At 35.4% G+C, this 14,381-nt stretch overlaps 1 long non-coding RNA gene across 2 annotated transcripts; it reads left to right on the forward strand.

Moving 5' to 3' along the window:
• Positions 1–6,189: 6,189 nt before the first annotated feature.
• Positions 6,190–8,968, forward strand: LOC116142959. Of its 2 annotated transcripts, none has more exons than XR_004130067.1 (4): positions 6,190–6,445; positions 7,083–7,177; positions 7,617–7,721; positions 8,702–8,968. It is a non-coding gene; the product is annotated as an uncharacterized LOC116142959 (long non-coding RNA). The 2 variants fall into 2 exon arrangements; XR_004130068.1 differs by having other exon boundaries at positions 7,660–7,721.
• The last annotated feature ends 5,413 nt before the right edge of the window (positions 8,969–14,381 follow it).

Genomic DNA, 14,381 nt, shown 5'->3' on the forward strand with positions numbered 1-14,381 from the left:
TTTCTTTTCTCTTGTTTGCATTATGTTGAACTTCGGTATTTTCGTTTCTTTTGTTTGTATTGTTGATTTAGCCATGAACTAACCTATTTTGGGTTAGGGTTTTGATTGTAATTCGGAATTTCATGGGTTAAGTAATAGATTGTTTTCTTTTCATATGATTTTGCTTTGATTGTGTGTTTACTCTGAATTTACTGTTTATATGTGATGAACATGATGAGATTGAGAAATGAATCATGTTAGGCTTCTTGGGTAATCACCATTGTAGTATTGGATGCTAGAGATAGATTCAAGAACCAATGAAATCATTATAGGATTCTTGTGCTTAATAAGCTTAGATTTATTTACCTTCAATTTGTTGGGTGCGGAAGGTTAATAGGGAAGAGTAAGAAAACATAGCCTGAGAAGATATGTTTGACACTTGAGAGAATTCAATTTACAATCACTGCATGTGAATATGAATTTAGTTTAATTCTTTAGGTTTAACCCATAGAGTCCGAATGAAGTCAAAACCCTACCCGTTTGTTTGAATTGATTTTATCTATGGTTTACATCTTGCGTTCATAGTTAAATTTTAGTTTACTAAATTGTGTTTTAGTCTTAGTTTAAATTGCTCCCATTAATCCAAGAGAATTCAATTGCTCCAACTTGAGAACAGTAGGAAACTTAGTGCTTAGTGAACAATCCTCGTGGGAACGATACTCACTCATCACTCTATTACTTCAGTGACCAGTATACTTGCTACATATTGCATGTTGTAGTAACAACGCATCACCTACGAAAAGATCGTCCCTCGATGTGCCGAACGCCCCTTCTATGCGCAAAAGCATGGTTACCGCTCTACACCTAAAGCATGTACCCCAACTCTACACACCAAAATTCATATGGGGATTTTAGAAGTACAACACGAAAGACCCCCCACCCAAAATGCATAGTATTTTATTTTTAACGATTTTCCAAAATTTTAATTTTTGAAAAATCATTAAAAAAAATACGCTCATCCGAATCGCTCCATTCTTGTTGCATTTCGTTCCTTGCATTCTTCCCCACCCCCATGCAAAAAATCAGATCAAAACAACGACCTACGAAAAGATCGTCCCTGGACGTCCCGAACGACCCTCCCATGAGCGAAAGCGAGGTTTCCGCTGCACAACAAAAGCGGGCACCCAAACTCTGCACACCATAATTCAAATGGGGATTTTAAAAGCACAACGCAACAAACCCCAACCCAAAATGCATAGTATTTTAGTTTTTACGATTTTCCTAAGTTTTCATATTCGAAAAATCATTAAAAAAATCAGCCAATCCGAATCATCCGTTTTTGTTGCGTTTCGTTCCTTGCATTTTTCTCCACCACCATGCAAAAAATCAGATAAAAACGACAACCTAAGAAAAGATCGTCCCTCGATGTGTCGAACGCCCCTTCCGTGCGCAAAAGCATGGTTACCGCTTTTGGGGATTTTAGAAGTACAACGCAAAAGACCCCCAACTCAAAATGCATAGTATTTTATTTTTTACGATTTTCCAAAATTTTAATTTTCAAAAAATCATTAAAAAAAATCATCTAATCCGAATCGCTCCGTTTTTGTTGCGTTTCGTTCCTTGCATTTTTCCCCACCAACATACAAAGAATCAGACCAAAATGAAAACCTATGAAAAGATCGTCCCTCGATGTGTCGAACGCCCCTGTTATGTGCGAAAGAAAGCTTGCTGCTCCACACCCAAAACGTGCACCCCAACTCTATACACCACAATTCAAATGGGGATTTTAGAAGCAAAACACAATAGACTCCGACCTAAAATGCACAGTATTTTATTTTTTACGATTTTCCAAAATTTTAATATTCGAAAAATCATTAAAAAAACTCACTCATTCGAATCACTTTGTTCTTATTGCGTTTCGTTCCTTGCATTTTTCCCACCAACATACAAAGAATCAAACCAAAATGAAAACCTACGAAAAGATCGTCCCTCAATGTGTCGAACGCCCCTATCATGTGCAAAAGAAAGGTTGCTGCTCCACACCCAAAACATGCACCCCAACTCTGTACACCACAATTCAAATGAGGATTTTAGAAGCACAACGCAACAGACCTCAGCCAAAAATGCATAGTATTTTATTTTTCACGATTTTCAAAAGTTTTAATCTTCGAAAAATCATTAAAAATAATCCGCTTGTCCGAATCGCTCCGTTCTTGTTGTGTTTCGTTCCTTGCATTTTTCCCCACCACCATGCAAAAAAATCAGATCAAAATTACGACCTACGAAAAGATCGTCCCTCGACGTCCTGAACGCCCCTACCGTACGCGAAAGCGAGGTTGTCGCTGCACACCAAAAGCGTGCACCCCAACTCTATACACCACAATTCAAATAGGGATTTTAGAAGAACAACGCAATAGACCCCGACCCAAAATGCGTAGTATTTTATTTTTTACGATTTTCATAATTTTTAATTTTTGAAAAATCATTAAAAAAAATCCGCTTGTCCGAATAGCCTCGTTGTTATTGCGTTTTGTTCCTTGCATTTTTCTCCACCACCATGAAAAAAATCAGATCAAAACGACGACCAGCAAAAAGATCATCCTAAACGCCCCTTCCGTGCCTGAAAGCGAGGTTGCAGCTGCACACCAAAAGCGTGCACCCCAACTCTGCACACCACAATTCAAATGAGGATTTTAGAAGCACAATGCAATAGACCTCGGCCTAAATGAGTAGCATTTTATTTTTTATGATTTTCCAAAGTTTTAATCTTCGAAAAATCATTAAAAAAAATCCAGTCGTCCGAATCGCTCCTTTTTGCTGCATTTCATTACTTGCATTTTCCCCACAACCATGCAAAAAATCAGATAAAAACGACAGCCTCCAAAAAGATCGTCCCTCGACGTCCCGATGTTGCCGGTGCACACCAAAAGCGTGCACCCAAACTCTGCAAACCACAACTCACATGGGGATTTTAGAAGCACAACGCAATAGAACCCGCCCCAAAATGCATAGTATTTTATTTTTTACAATTTTCCAAAATTTTAATCTTCAAAAAATCATTAAAAAAAATTCGTTCGTCTGAATCACTCCATTCTGCTTGCGTTTTGTTCCTTGCATTTTTGCCCACCCCCATGCAAAAAATCAGATCAAAACGACGACCTACAAAAAGATCCACACCATAATTCAAATGGGGATTTTAGAAGCACAACGCAATAGACCCTGACCCAAAATGCATAGTATTTTAGTTTTTACGATTTTCCAAATTTTTAATATTCGAAAAATCAGCTCGTCCGAATCATCCTTTTTTGTTGCATTTTGTTCCTTCCATTTTTCCCCACCACCATGCAAAAAATCAGATAAAAACGACAACCTATGAAAAGATCGTCCCTCGATGTGCCAAATGCCCCTTCCGTGCACAAAAGCATGGTTACCGCTTTACACCAAAAGCGTGTACCTCAACTCTACACACCAAAATTTATATGGGGATTTTAGAAGTACAAAGAAAAAGACCCTCGACCCAAAATGTATAGTATTTTCTTTTTACGATTTTCCAAAATTTTAATTTTAGAAAAATCATTAAAAAAAATCCGCTCGTCCGAATCACTCCGTTCTTATTGCATTTTGTTCCTTGCATTCTTCCCCACCAACATACAAATAATCAAACCAAAATGAAAACTACGAAAAGATCGTCCCTCGATGTGTCGAACGCCCCTACCTTGTGGGAAAGAAAGGTTGCTGCTCCACACCTAAAACGTGCACCCCAACTCTGCACACCACAATTCAAATGGGGATTTTAGAAGCAAAACGCAACAGAGTCCGACCTAAAATGCATAGTATTTTATTTTTTACGATTTTTTAAAATTTTAATCTTCGAAAAATCATTAAAAAAAACCCACTCATTCGAATCACTTTGTTCTTATTGCATTTCGTTCCTTGCATTTTTCCCCACCAATATACAAAGAATCACACCAAAATGAAAACCTACGAAAAGATTGTCCCTCGACATCCTGAACGCTCCTACTATGAGGGAAAGCGAGTTTGCTGCCACACACCAAAAGCGTGGACCCCAACTCTATACACCACAATTCAAATGGGGATTTTAGAAACACAACACAATAGACCCCGGCCCAAAATGCGTAGTATTTTATTTTTTACAATTTTTCAAAGTTTTAATCTTCGAAAAATCATTAAAAAAAATCCTCTCGTCCGAATCACTCCATTCTCTTTGCGTTTTGTTCCTTGCAATTTTCCCCACCACCATGCAAAAAATCAGATCAAAACGATGACCTATGAAAAGATCAACCTGAACGCCCTCGCCGTGCGCGGAAGCGAGGTTGCCGCTGCACACCGCAATTCAAATGCGGATTTTAGAAGCACAACGCAACAGACCCCAGCCCAAAATGTGCAGTGTTTTATTTTTCACGATTTTTCAAAATTTTAATTTTTGAAAAATCATTAAAAAAAATCCGCTCATCCAAATCGCTCCATTCTTTTTGCGTTTTGTTCCTTGCATTTTTCCCAACCACCATACAAAAAATCATATCAAAATGATGACCTACGAAAAGATCATCCCTCAATGTCTTGAATGCCCCTATCGTGCGCAAAAGCGAGGTTGCCGCTGCACACCAAAAGTGTGCACCCCAACTCTGCACACCATAATTCAAATGGGGATTTAAAAAATGCGCAGTATTTTATTTTTTACGATTTTCAAAAGTTTTAAGTTTTCAAAAAATCATTAAAAATAATCCGCTTGTCCGAAACGCTCCGTTCTTGTTGCATTTTGTTCCTTGCATTTTTCCCCACCAGCATGCAAAAAAATCAGATCAAAATGACGACCTACGAAAAGATCGTCTCTCGACGTCTCGAACACCCGTGTCGTGCCGGAAAGTGAGGTTGCTGCTGCACACCAAAAGCGTGCACCCCAACTCTGCACACCACAATTCAAATGGGGATTTTAGAAGCACAACGCAATAGACACCGGCTCAAAATCCAAAGTATTTTATTTTTAACGATTTTCCAAAATTTTAACTTTCGAAAAATCATTAAAAAAGATAAGTTCATCCGAATCACTACATTCTTTTTGCGTTTTGTTCCTTGTATTTTTCCCCACCACCATGCAAAAAATCAAATCAAAACGACGACCTATGAAAAGATCGTCCCTAGACGTCCTAAACGCCCCTACCATGCGCGAAAGCGAGGTTGCCGTTGCACGCTAAAAGCGTGCACCCCAACTCTGCACACCACAATTCAAATGGGGATTTTAAAAACACAACGCAACAGACTCTGACCGAAAATACGTAGTATTTTATTTTTTACGATTTTCCAAAGTTTTAACTTTCGAAAAATGATTAAAAAAAATCTGCTCCTCCGACTCACTCCATTCTTGTTGCGTTTCGTTCCTTGCATTTTTCCCCACCACCATTCAACAAATCAGATCAAAACAATGACCTACGAAAAGATCGTTCCGAACACCCCTATCGTGCGTGAAAGCGAGGTTGTTGCTGCACACTAAAGGCGTTCACTCCAACTATGCACACCACAATTCAAATGAAAATTTTAGAAATACAACGCAACAGACCCTGGCCCAAAATAAGTAGTATTTTATTTTTTACGATTTTCCAAATTTTAATCTTTGAAAAATCATTAAAAAAAATCCGCTCGTCCGAATCGCTTCGTTCTTGTTGCGTTTCGTTCCTTGCATTTTTCCCCACCGCCATACAAAAAATCAGATTAAAACAACGACCTATGAGAAGATCGTTCCTCGACGTCCTGAACGCCCCTGCCAAAATGTAGCAGCAACAGCACCCTGGGTTGGTTGGTGGTTGCACGTGGTGATGGGTGTTGTAGGCAATGTCGGTGGTGGTAGTGGGAGTGTGGGCAGTGTTTGCTGGTGGGCAGTGTTTGGGCGCCATTGTTTGCAAATATCAGCCAATGAAAAAGTTACATGCATAATAAAAATTTGCGCATCTGCAACTTGAACCTCTGACCTTGGAGTCAAAATCTAAGTAAAGCTCTGAACCACTTGGACAACACCATAGTTGTCAGATTACTCCTACCTTATTACACGTATCAGTTATTTGTATTTCAAATAACTCCGATTATCCTAAAATTACATCCAATACCATATTTGGATACGAGAGATATGGTTTTGCTTGTCGAATCGAAATTTTAATTTATGTCCTTGAAGAAAAAATAAGCTTCGAAAATTTGATTTTAAGAAAAAGTTTATTTTTTACCTGAAAAACTCATTTTTTGGGCTCGTCACAAGCCCCCAATCTCCTTTGGAACCCGCCCATCGTATCCTATGTCCAAATCCGTGTGGTTTAAAAAAAAAAATCACCCCGATCTGATGCCAGATCGTAAAGTTATCGCCTTCCGAACACTCTCCAACAATCCAAACCCCCCTCACGCCTCTCACAAACAAACCAGTTGGGCACTCAAACAATAATTTCTCACACTTGAATCGGTAAGTTCCTATTTAGATTGCTGCCTATATATGGTTTGTATAGTTGGTGAAGAAGCCATATGTATATATTTCCTTTCTAATTATTTATAACTTTTCCTATTTAGATTGCTTCTTCGTTTGGTTTCTCTAAAACTCTAAAGTACCTGTAAAAAATAATACCCATCTAATTAAGACTTGTTCAGCGAGAGGAGAAATGGATGCTATGCTGGGTTTAAGTAATATTAATTATGAAGTACTGCAGTCACGCTTTGTTTATCACTTTCCATTAGGTGAAATCCTTTTCCTTTTATCTGTTAGATTGCGAAAGTGGGTTATGCATACCTTTGAAACAATATTTTGTAATTATTTGGTGGTGCGACCATTTGCTAGTTTTCTTCTGTTGACAGTGAATGAAATATACGGTTTCCTTGTGTTGACAGTGAATGGAATCCTATCTTACATGAATGTAACAAAATAAGGAGAGAGTGGCTAGAGAGTTGTTTCATAAGTATTAACATTTCTGATGAATGCATAGGCATTTCTTGATACTTGTGGTGGATTGCTCTGATCCAAAGTTAATGAAACCATTAGATCTTTTCTTAGTGGACATGAAGTTCTAAAGTGTTACATATTGCTGTTTGGTGAAATAAATTTACAGAGGACACAGTTTGGATGGTGGAATGATTGAGCTACATTTGGATCCCCATGTAAATAAAACCGGAGACATCTGGCACATGCACATATTGCTGATGGGTATCTTATATCTCTATCTATGTTTATGGGTTATGTTAATCTTGCTTTTTAATGTTCAATGATTAGGTTTCAGTTATATAAATTTTTATTAGCATTTATCCCTTTCAGTTCATTGCAATATCATGGATTGAGTTTGCAATATTCTAAGATTTGTAATAAAGTTGGAAAAAGGTAACTCAATCGAGAAAATTCTGAGGGCCAACTTTAGTTTAATTGGCAGGAACCATTTTTGTTTAAATTACAAACACCTATTTTACTGGATTATTGTTAATGCTATTTACATAGGTCTTCAGTTGTGTGAAGATTCTTTTTTCTTTTTGACAAATTTTTCTATGAGATTAAAATTTGAAAATGCAAACCTGTCTCCCTCTCTCTCTGTTTCTCATATATGTGTTTTGATGGTGAGCTGATAATGGTACACATTTCAAATTATTTGTAGAAAGATCTTGTTGTATATGAAATGAATGTTCGCACGTTTACAGCTGATGAATCTTGTGGGTTGGATCCAGACATACGTGGCAGCTACCCAGGTTTGATAGAAAAGGTAATACTTTTGTGTATCGAACCAATAACTTAAGGCACTTCATCCATTATGTAACTAAAGATTGTTGTTTTAGAATATTATGGCAACTCTGTATCTCCTATTAAGCAACATCCAATAGATTTCTAGTCAGCAGGCCTAACTTTGAAATTCTAATGGGTATATAAGGATGTCACAAGCATGGGTGCGGGTGTTCATTGTGGACACAGGATTTAGTTCAGTGACTAAATACAAACCATTAACTGAAATGGGTTATGAAAATGGAAGTAGATGGGAACTTGATCCTGCAATCATGTGAGTTCTGGACTGGAAGGTTATTAGTAACCAAGACTTTCAAACTCCTATCTGGATGACATCTAGTTTTAAACTGTCACTGAATAAAAGGAATCAAATTTTGCAAAGCTGAAAGATCTTTGCTCAACTAATTTTTTCTTTGACTATTTGGTTCATCGGTGTTTTAGAGTCTTAGAAGACAAATTTCTTTATTACTTGCTCAAAAACACGAATTTTCCTATCAAAAAGCTGAAGTCTTATGTGATTCATTTTTATACTTCTATTTTTTTTATTGAAATATTAGTATCCTTCTTTAAGTTACACGAATACCATTTTGTTGTACCAAATGAATGAATACAATTTTGAATGCACTTCACCATAATTCCGCAATTTTAATGCTGGTACTACACTCTGTACTGCTGGAGTACAAGAATTTCTTTTTAAAGCTTATACCGACATCTAATTGCTTCGTTCACATTTATCCTATGCTTTATCTAGATTTTGTCATTGTGCTTGAGACTTAAAAATTCGAGAACATAATTGTATCTTCATGTCTTCACACGAGAACTACATCCACTGCTCACTCTTAGTGCTTGAAATAAGATATTATCAGTAGTTTACCGCAAACTCAAATTTGTCCAGCTTTGAACAAATATATTGAATGTTTCAGCTGAATTTGTTTTCCAATTTTTGTTCATGTCTTCTCACAGGTTTGAATGCATCGGTCTTATTCCTGGTATCGACACAGGTTTGCGTCGGCCATTTCTATAAAGTTCCTATGTTCTGAGAATATGGAAAAGTTGGAGAAACATATATTATATTTCAGAACATAATCTAGATTAGTGTATTTTATTAATGGTTTAATTAAATCTGTGCTCAATAGCTTAACAGGTTCAAAGACATCTGACAAGGCCTGAAAATTTTATATTACAACTGTTTAATGTAACATAGTCAGGGTTGCTGGTGCAATGGATGATTCACATTTCAAACTACATATGCAAACAGCTATGTATTTGTATATTTATATGTGCACAATCACATACAAAGTTATCCTATGTGTCCAGAGAAATCATATTATTATGTAAAAGTTAAATAAAGAAACGAAAAGTAACCTTAAGAACCAGTCCAAACTTTGGCCTTTTCTCCCAGCATTTCTCTTGTTTAAGAAATCAGCACCAGAAGATTGTGGACTATCAGCACCAGAAGATTGTGGACTACTTTGTATCATCTTTAGCTAAGAACAAGCAACATAGTTCACAGTTCTTTATGAGCAATATAATTTTAAAAAGTTCCTCTCCTCGGTTCCTACAAAACAATAAATTTTAAATCTTGGCGAAGTACATGCTAAGGTATTCTTTGTGAGCATCATACTCAATCTAGAAAATGTAAACAAACGTAAAAGCAAGGGCATTGCAATTAAAATATGCAAAGATATCACATGCATTCTACCGACTATTTTGTCACAAACTTCATGGGTTTATTTATGCAGTGCAAATCTTTTGAGTAAAGAGTAAACAAGTGCCTTATGCTCTATGGTTTTGGCCTTCGTAATAATGACACGAGCACCATATTAAGCATGATTCATCTATGATCTCTAGAACAAATAATGGCACTCTCAGCAGCCAATCAAGAAGGGCAATGCCATCAGCTTATAATCAATTCTATACCTCATTAATCATTTCAAAAGCTCTGCCTATAATTATTGCCACCAAACCTGGAAACAATCCAACTTAGTAATTTGTATCTCTAGAAACATAACATAATTGCAGGATTCAGCTAATATGAACCTAAACAGAGGCTGCTCTGATATCAATTTGAAAATCAACATTTTAAGTCAAACATAGTAGGCCTGGTTTATCTCAAAACCGTTAGCTACAACTTTCTGGACCTAAACTCTGTCTACATCTTGCTATGAACTTTCCACTATCCCATTATTTGTTTATACATATTTTTTTCTACTTTATTTATCCCTCGGCGGATAATTAATCCTAGTTTACAAGAATGCACTCTACTTTTCATCCCTTTGTCTGAGGTTTCAAAAAGTTGTCACTACCTCTTTTTCTTTTTGTAAGTTAACGAGGATTGGCTGATTGTCATCTCACCTCCCAAAACAGAATAAAAAATTAAGGTTAGATATGCAAGTACATGTTTCCTTTAGAATCATGGTCATCGATAAATATAAATAGTATAATGAAACAGCGATAGAATATATAAATTCTGCAACTTCAATAAAAACCTTGTTTTCTAGATGGTTTTCAAAGTTAAATCTGCAGAACCAAGAGACTATTCCTCATTTTTTTCTTGCTACTTCTGCATTAGGCCCACATCAAGAAAACTTGACAAGCTACTTTCTGAGCCTACCAGCCAAGCCAACCTTAGGTTTACATTCGGCCCAACATTCTGTTGAATATATGATTTTGCAATCTGTCTTTAGAAGTTCCATAATAATATTTTGCTCTTAAAATTTGTCAGTGTAAACAATTGGAATAATGAGCAATAGGGAAGTTTCATCTACATTTCAAATTAATGATCGACTAAGAGGATGCATAACTAGCATACCATGTTCAAATATCATAAGAACAATATTTTATATCCAACAAAATCTAAGAACTTCAGGACCTTTAATCATATTCTTAGACAAGCGAACATGAAATATAATATATGTTTCTTCAGCTTTTTGACCTATGTATATGTTTCTCCTAAAGTGAAGTTTCTAGCTTTCTGGAATTCTGAACTTGGGAGATCTCTGGGATCTTCAAGTCTCTAAGCATTGGCATTGCATCTTGATCTACATGCCACTCCTCCAATTCATAGAAATCAAACTGTAGAATTTCAAGTCGAGGGAAATCATCTGCCGGCCACTCATCCAATTCATAGAAATCAAATTGTAGGATTTCAAGTAATTTTCCTCTTTGTAGAACTTCACGAAGAGGAACAATTTGCTGATTTTTATTACTAAAACATCCATCAATCAAAATATTATTTGCTTTGGGTTCAAACTCGTACAGGCTAATATTATTATTGAAACACTTGATCTACTATCAAGATATTATCTATTTTGGGTATGAATTTGCTTTTGACTTTCACCAAAAAATAGCCTTGGCAACTTAGGAGCTCATAGAATCTTTTACTTCTTCCCAAGTTACTTAATTTGAAGGCCATAGGAGATTAAGAGAAAAAACTGAAAGAGAATTTATTAACACAAAATTAATAATCAATGAACCAGATCAGGATTAAAAGTAGGTTGAGTTATTTATAGGTACTCTGACATCTTAACATTCAAAATCGGCAAGGGCGGGATTGATGTTTGGGATCTGCAAGCCTCCAAGTATTGGTATAACATCTTCATCTACTTAGCCACTCCTCCAATTTAAGGAAATCAAAGTTGTAGCTCAGGGAAAACATCTACGAAGCAGATCTAAAATGAAAATATGAAAGAATTTTATGTGATAGTCATACGAATGACATCATATCTTTACCGTAAACTAAAACTAACGGCTCAACAATTTTAAGAAAAGAGAAAAGAGAAATTGATTGAAAGGAACAGCACATACATGGCACCGGAGCTGCAAAAGTAGAATGCCTATCACAGAGAATTATTACTACAAGACAATTGGTGGTTAAGAGAATAAAGAGCTGGGGCCATGCATATTCCGTTCACATCATCTTTTACGTTTTTTCTTTGAAATATAGCTATCTATCTGCAATTTTTTCACTGTGAAAACTCTGTGTCTTAAAGAATTCAAAGGGTCATCCTTTTCATTTTCACAGCTACAAACACTTACAATCTCACGAGTCTCACGTCTATTTCAATCTCTCGATCTCGTTAACTAATCACCATTATTACATCTTTCATCCAACGCTTAGAATTAGGGATTTCATTACAAAATAGTGTGGGTAGCCGTAGTCAAGAAAGTAACCAATCAGAGATTAGATGGGTAGCTCCGCATATGACAAAGAGAATGTGAATGTGAATGTGAATGTAAAAAACATCACTTTTCAAGAATTTGAAATTATATGGAAAGGTTTAGATGGCTTCAGCTTTTTGACCTATGTATGTATTTCTCCTAAAATGAAGTTTCTAGCTTGTTACTTGGAAAATCATTGTGACTTTACTTCACTTTATTATCAAACGAAGTCAAGTCACATTTATTTTATTTTTAATTTTCCTCTGTCGGTTTTTTATTAAAAAAGAAAATTATATGTAATTTATATGTATAGTATTTTTTAATTTTTTAAATTTTATTTTTCTGAGTCAGTCAATCATATATATCATCAAGATAATGCCTTTATTTGCAATACACCATAATTTAGGCTACCGGAACTGAAGACTCAGATCTAAAATCTAACCACTTTAGAGAAATAATAATAATAATAATAATAATAATACAAGGCATTTGTGATCCTTATTCAAAAAACTGATCCAAATCAAGTCCAGTCTCCGCCAAAAACTCCCTAACCAGCAGCAAGCTATTGCCAGGGGTCCCTCTTCTGGAGCTTTGCTGCCCCAATAACTTTAAGCAAAGTCAAATTTCAATTCCTAGATCCTCTAAACCAAGCCAAACTACACTTAGATACAAATCAAGTTCAAAATCTAGCTTTCAAAGTATGGTTGATGCAGTAGTATCATTTGTAGTGCAAAGGCTTGGGGACTTTATCATCCAGGAAGCAGTCTTCTTATTAGGAGTGAACTGGAATGGATGCTTAAGAAAAACAAAGCAACGATCCCATGATATGCTGGTGGGTATCTTCATTGATGAAAAATGGCCGAGTCTATGAATGATTATTTTTGTAATTGGATGGAAATTATGAATCGTAAACGAGAATATGATGAGAATTATCTGATGAAAAAGTTGTTGAAAAAAATAATTTTCATACGAGCCTGTACAATTTAAGTATGTTTCCTAATTGCATACTCTTATTCAATTTGAGTACTTAAAAATAATTAGTTCCATATAACATATTTCAAATGAAAATTGAAATACTTTTAGCATTTTTTTAGGTAAATGGAAATTTTACGAAGAATAAAGAATTACAACTTAAACGTAACTGACCGGAAAAGCATGCCTCTAAAACAAGAAGGGATGACGCCTAAACAAAGCAAAACAGCTCGGAAAAACACCTTTATCACACCCAAAACACGTCTCATGGATGACGACAAAGAAACCGCCCAGGAAGGCAAAGCAGAGGCCCTTTACACGGCCGAGAGAGAGAAAAAAAAATATAAAAAAAAAAAATAATAACAGCAACCACTAACAGGAGACCAAAACAACCTGGAGCATGGGAGAACAAAACCCAGAAAACGAACCAGCCAAGCCACCACACAACCAGCAAAAATAAACACAAGCAGCCCTAGTCACAGAGTTACATTTTATCATAGAGTTACATTCATTTTTAAATCTATCATACACAGGATGTAGTCAAGATTCTAAGTCAATGGGTTCAAAACATTAAAATTGATAAATTTACAATAAAATATATACTGGAGTAATAAACACAAAAATTTAATTTTTAAAAGTTATACATACTAAATTATCAATTCTATAATTGTGTTCGAAGATTTTTCATATTTTGAAAATATTGCATAATTGTTTCATTGACAATTTTATCAAATTTCTCTCTCTTAATATATTTAATAAGACAATCGTTTGATAATTGATCTCTCGTTTGATGTATTAGTCGGTTTTCATAATCTTCATTGTAAAAAATACTCTTTCAACCCTTGCAATAATTCATTTTGTATTAAAAAAATGTTAAGTAATAATTTTTTTGTGGGGTTTACGTGAAGTTAAGTAGGATTAAATTTGTAAAACTTCATAAAACATTAAGTCTTTTTTGATATTTTAAAAAATTGAGTGGGTTGAAATGCTTGATACATTATCAGTTTCTAGACTCTAGTCAATGGTGAAACTTGTTCGAAATTCAATGAAAACTGAGATAAGTCCTACCCAGTACCCACATAATTATTCAGCAGATAACTCTACTTTGTGGATGCAACACGCTTTACTTTTGATAAACAAAGGAAAAAAGAAAAGAAAAGAATAAGCTTGAAACGACTCAATAATTTGTAATCTAAATTATCATCAAATTAATTCATAAGATTATTAAGATCATATGGTTAGTGTTAAAGGAGAAACTGAGACCAACAGTTCAGTTAAAGTGAATTTAGAAGGGTGATTCAGCAGCTATAAGAGAAGAAGTGCAGAAACGCAACTGCTCAGCAGCTAGTAAGTAAAGAAGAAGATCTACAGTATTTGTTTCAAAAATCCTCAACGTTCAACGGTTATATTAAAGCTACAGTACTTTAACGTAACCACAGTGCCGATACAGTATTTCTACAGTATTATTCACTGTTCAACGGTTATATTAACAGGGATACTCTACTTTAAC

Source organism: Pistacia vera, unplaced genomic scaffold (genome assembly GCF_008641045.1).
Source record: "Pistacia vera cultivar Batoury unplaced genomic scaffold, PisVer_v2 Contig423, whole genome shotgun sequence".
Classification (NCBI taxonomy): domain Eukaryota; kingdom Viridiplantae; phylum Streptophyta; class Magnoliopsida; order Sapindales; family Anacardiaceae; genus Pistacia; species Pistacia vera.